Genomic DNA, 6,000 nt, shown 5'->3' on the forward strand with positions numbered 1-6,000 from the left:
TAATGTATATTCTAAGCCATCATAGTTTCCCTGAACGGATCTTTAGTTCTCTTGTGAATGTTGTGACTCGTTCAGACGAATGAGTTATTATAATTACTTTTAAATGTTTTTCCCCAAGTTTTAATCTTATATAAATATAAATTAAATTTTAAAGTAATTTTATTTAGAAGACGTACCAAAATCTCAAAAGAGGGCTCCTTCGTTGCTCCTTTATGTCAAGTCATTAGATTCCTCCTTCTCCTCCGTCACCTCTCTCTGTTGGGCAGTCTCTCTTGGCATGTTCCATTTCACCACATGCATGGCATACCTGAACTATACCAGCATCGGTGGTTGAAGTGATGTGCTGAGTCGGAGTTCTGCAGAAGCTAACTCCTTCGTCATTTCTCTCTGTTGGACATTCCTTCCTGAGGTGTCCAGATTCGCTGCACTTGAAACAAATCTGTTTTACTTGGGAGATTGGCTGTGCCGGCGCCCTGCAGAAACGGGCAGTGTGCCCCTTTCTGTTACAATTTCTACAGTGTAACTCTCGGCAGGCTCCATAATGATGGAAGTTACAATATTACATTTTGGGCGATTCCCCGCATATTGTCGTCTCGGCGTTGGCGTGTCAGGTTTGGCAACTGCTTTTGCAATTGCAGGGGTGGTTACGGATTGTCGTCTCTTAGTAGGATCTTGAGCCGACTTTTTCCCCTTTTTACCCCAGAACTTTCATTTCTTGTTCTTAGGTTTGTGGTCTGGGGTGTCCTTGTCAACCGACACTCACTGGTTCCCTTGATTGTTACTGTGATTAGTATAACTAGCACCATTTCCGCTCCCTGACGTTATTAGCATTGAAATGTGCCATGACGGCTATCACAGCAGCTGTGACCGCAGCCTGAAAAGTAGCGGAGTCTATCTGCAGAATTGGTGCCTCGCCTGTTGGTTGGTTTCCTCCTTGTGAAGACATGATTCTGTTGCATGGCAAAGAATGATCTCGTGAGTAATGATGGTCATCACTAGATGTATCCCATCAACTAAAATGTATTAAACAATTTCACGCTTTGTTGGACTACTCTCAATATCTCTGTCAACATTTCTGAGATATGTCCATGATAGTAAGTTGAAGTGGGTTTTGTACGAGTGATATTTGAACTAAGTTATCCTTGTTTCCTAGTGTATCTGGTTCTGACCTTCTCAAGGTTCTGAAAAACAATTCATAATGGGAGTCTATATATAAAATAAACTTTATGAATTAGAAGTGGTTATCCTCGAATGAATTTCTGTGAACTGAATATCAGTTACTGGCTGCATGAAAAGTAATAATCTTAACACATAGTGTGAGTAGTGTATTCACTAACTCACTAAGTCAGATAAGGTTATTATTTATTAGTGTGACACATAAGACGTTTTGTTTCTTCGGCTGATCCTTTTCATAAAACTTCTCATGAACCTGCTCTTGTTCCTCCTTGACTCTTCTGCTGACCGCTACGAGGAAGTGGTTACATCTATATGGGTTTGTCGTGCGAGAATGGAAGTGTCTAAAGAATTCATGAGTTTAAGTGTAACATTATGGGGTGATCATTTCCAGGTCCTCCTATAATTGCGCAATGTATATAGGTTGTATATAATTTAAGATTAAATAGACCTTCGAATAAGTGATCCTACTTCAAAACCACAACCAAACAAGGAACAGGTAGTGAAGCATAGATCACAAATTCTAAGTCTATAAAATCTCAATTATATAAAACCTTGGAAGTATACACTCCGGAATCATAGACCTACCAGAAGGGTCTTTTAAATTCTCACATAAGTTGTTTATAGTGCCTAAAATACTCCTATAGTATTTTAATGTATTGAACTTGATATGTTTTATACTTGTTGTTTCCTTATAGTATCATAAAATACTCCCATAGTATTTTAAATTTATGTACTGATCTAGAAATCCCTTGAATGGAGTTAGGTAAGTTTTAAGGCTGTTGTAACACCACATCACTCCCAAACACATGTCAGTCACATCTCAAATAAATATAGTTGATCAGGCTATATTGATTCCAGATGTGATTACATAACTGTCCAGGTTTGACCGCAGTGTTCAACCTTTAAATACTTCTGTTCTGTTCTTCTTGTGATACTTGTTCTAGTATGTATATATGTATAAGCAAGTATGTATACTTTTGTAAGGTATTGTTATACCTTTAAAATATATTATTATCCAGAGCACTTCGGCCCCATTGTATTTATAGTTGTATATCTTTTATATGTTGATATACTTAGTTCACTATAAACAATGCTCTGATACCAATCTGTCACACCCACAAACCGGAACGGCAGAAACGTTTGAGGGCGGAGGACGTCATGTTTAGTATCACAATACATGTATTATAGTAATCAAAGTAACAAACAACCATTGTATTAATATTAAAGTGTTTACAAAGTAGTGATTCACAAAAGATTGAATCCAAAAGTAAATAACAAAACAAGACATGAAGCTACTATGCTCCATCTTCTGAATCCCAGCACGCGTACCTGTCTACTAGTTACCTGAGAATACAAGTTATTTTGAAAGAGTAGATCAGCATTTAAGCTGGTGTGTTCATAAGTATTTTAGTGAGGTCTTAGTAAGTTGAAAGTTCTTTTAGAAAAGTTCTCCTGTTCCTCCAAAAGATTCTATACCTTCTGATATGATGAAAGATAAGTATAATTGGCTCTACAATCCTTTCTATGAGTACTAAATGAATATAAGTTATATAGAATACAGATCAAACAAACAATTGATTGTGTGAATCTGCCTTAAGCCCACAACCAAACAAGGAACATGGAATGAGGCGGAAGTCACACATCCCATTGTTTGTTAGATCTTTACTGTATATAACCCTGTTGCATTCATTTGGTACTCACGGAGTTAATTGTAATAGTTCCTTTATATTTGATGAAAACATTCTTTAAGAAAACCCTTATTTATTTTATGTAAAAATGGTAACCACAATAGTTCCTTCTATAATCACTTAGTTTATACTAGCTATATATAATCTAATATCGAACAGATAGTTAATTGTGTGAATCTGCCCTAAGCCCAAACCAAACAAGGAACAAGAAGTAAGGCGGAAAGCATACATCTAACTATCTGTCGGATATTACATATATATAACCTTGATGTGTAAACTAAGGTATTATAGAATTGACCATTTAAGGTCCTTTAAGTTGTACTGGTTTAATAAAATGGATTAAACCTTTCACTGATAAGTTTCTAGTTTAGTTTACTCAATGTTCTATCTGAAAGTATGTTTTTGTACTAGAAAACAGTGTATTGAATTTTGTATACTGTGACCTGACCTATACCTGGTACTCCTTATGATTACTTGGTGTATACGGAATATATATATATATATATATATATAGTGAAGATCGAATAGATAGTAGACTGGGTGCATCTACTCTAAGCCCACAACCAAACAAGGAACATGAAATGAAGCGGAAGGCACACATCCTACTATCTGCTGGACTCGATTAATATATATATATCCCTAATGTATCTACAGAGGAATCATAAAGTTAGCATTATAGGCCCCCTTCTAACTGAATGTTCATGTTATGAATAAGTTAGGAGGCATTGTTCTAATATTTGGACAATTACTAGAAGTAATGAAATCTTGTACTCTTAATGCCTCAGTCGATACTACTGTGAGTTTTGTGTATATTTATGTCTTTTATTTATTATTGTCCGGTACTTTGTAGATGTACCCTTTATAAATAATTCTTGTATCATACCCGTGTTTGCTAACCCTGGTACGTTGTATTTGTACCTTTGTTAGCGTAAACCCGGTATGCTGTAACATACTCGTGTGTTACTAACCCTGGTACGTTGTATTTGTACCTTTGTTAGTGTAAACCCGGTATGCTGTATTATCTCGTGTTTGCTAACCCTGGTATGTTGTATTTGTACCTTTGTTAGAACAAACCTGGCATCGTGTTTGCTAACCCTGGTACGTGGTATTCGTACCTTTGTTAGTACAAACCCGGCGTGATGTATTACCTTAATTTGTTATAAATAATGAGTTAAAGATACAATCTCTTCCTAGGATACTAGGAATATATAGTATAAGTGTGTAATTCATGATTAGCTCTTCTGTTATTGTTATAGTATGTTCCTCCCTGTACTAGTTATAGTATGTTCCTCTCTGCACTAGTTATAGTATGCTCCTCTCTGTACTAGCTATAGTATGAACTCTCTGTACTAGTTATAGTATGCTCCTCCCTGTACTAGCTATAGTAAGAACTGAACCCCTAAACTATACCTATTATAGTTTACTAGTATGTTTGTTTGAATTGTTACTACCTTGAAATAAAGACTCATTTATCTACCAAGTTATGATTGTACTTTAAAAACGGAGTTTTATAAACCATAAAGTAACATAACTTTAAAAGAGTTTTTGCAATGATTTGATCACTTAAAAACACATAAGCAATCCTTAAAAATGATGTTTATCACAAAACATTTACACAATTATCATTGTGTTCAACTTGTATTCCCCCCTTAAAAGCATTTAAAACATTTAAAAGATTGATTATAGGGGTATGAACTCACCTTATGTGGGTGATTCAATTGCAACTTCGCGTAAGGATGAGAAGTTCCACGAATGAATTCCCGAGACACAAACGAGTCCTAAATGACATATAATGGTATATATAGGCATGTAACTAGTGTTTTACACAACTAACATGCAAGAAAACAACCTTAGGGACTAAGAAACACTTGAACTAAGTGTGATAATCACATGTGATTGATCAAAGGGGGGTTTTAGGCCACAACATGGAGTGTACGGCCAAGGTGTGCACGGCCATGGAGTGTACAGCCGTACACTCATGGTAAAACATGACAAAAATGGGTGTTTGATCCATGTGGAAGCTAGTATGACAAGTGCTCAACAAAAGGATGAATAAGGCTTTCATTTTGGAGGGCTTTAAGGTGTGTACGGCCACACCAAGTGTGTACGGCCGTACACTCTCCAAAATGGATGTATTTTTGGGTCTTGATTCAAAGGGGTTCAAGGTTTCAAGAATTCTAATGGATAACTAGCACCTAGGGTATACGACAGTATATAGAGTGTACGGCCGTACACTCTTGATGTTCTTGAGTTTTGAAGATGTTTCATGGATGAAACATGAAGAATTGGGGCTTGGATCAAGTGGTATTTAAAGTATAACAAGTTTAAGGATGAAACACTTACGTTTTTTAGGCTTTGGAGTGTTCTTGGACGAAGCTAGTTGAGAGAGAATGGAGTTGTTTGCGGCCAAAGAAGGAAGAAATGAAGAAAATGAAGTGATCTTATATATATAGGAGGTGGTGTACGACCACATTGAGTGTACGGCCGTACACCCATGTCTATGGTCGTACACTCCTCTTGAAGGAGTGTATGGCTTGAATACAATTCGATGAACTGAAGATAACATATCCATATACCCAATCCTTAAGTGTACTAGGCTTATAACTCATAAAACTATCCTTAACAATGCTAAAAGATAGCAGAAATGAGTCTGACTCTCAATTGATTGGCTGGACTTACAAGGCAATATTTTTTGGGTTGTCACAGAAAATAGGAAGATCACCCTGCTTTAGGGGGACTTAAGTAGATTCCCTCATCTTTCGCAACTCCTCGCTAATCATTCTTGTCCGATTAATGTAAACACAACCCTTTTATTTTTCAGCTTTTTGATCTTTCTTCCTCGCTTATCAACGTCTTATTCTCTCTTTTGACAACCCCGACCTCTTTAATCAAGCTTGTTCCGAGAGCACTCTTCCACCGAACGACAAGACAAGGTCACAACCACGTTTACCGTCTTCCGTCACCCGCAAAACGAACCAAATCAAAGCCATCCACTTTGACGTCTACCCGTCCGTTTATTCCGCGCCTCCGGTTAGTCTCTCGTTAACTTAGAACAAGCCCGATCAAGAGAAATCGTGGCTGCTTGCTATCAAAAACTGAATCACACCCCCTTCAACTTAACCCAATTCCGGCTATA

The sequence above is a fragment of the Lactuca virosa genome, chromosome 6 (assembly GCF_052849685.1).
Source record: "Lactuca virosa cultivar CGN04683 chromosome 6, Lactuca_virosa_CGN04683_v6, whole genome shotgun sequence".
Lineage (NCBI taxonomy): Eukaryota > Viridiplantae > Streptophyta > Magnoliopsida > Asterales > Asteraceae > Lactuca > Lactuca virosa.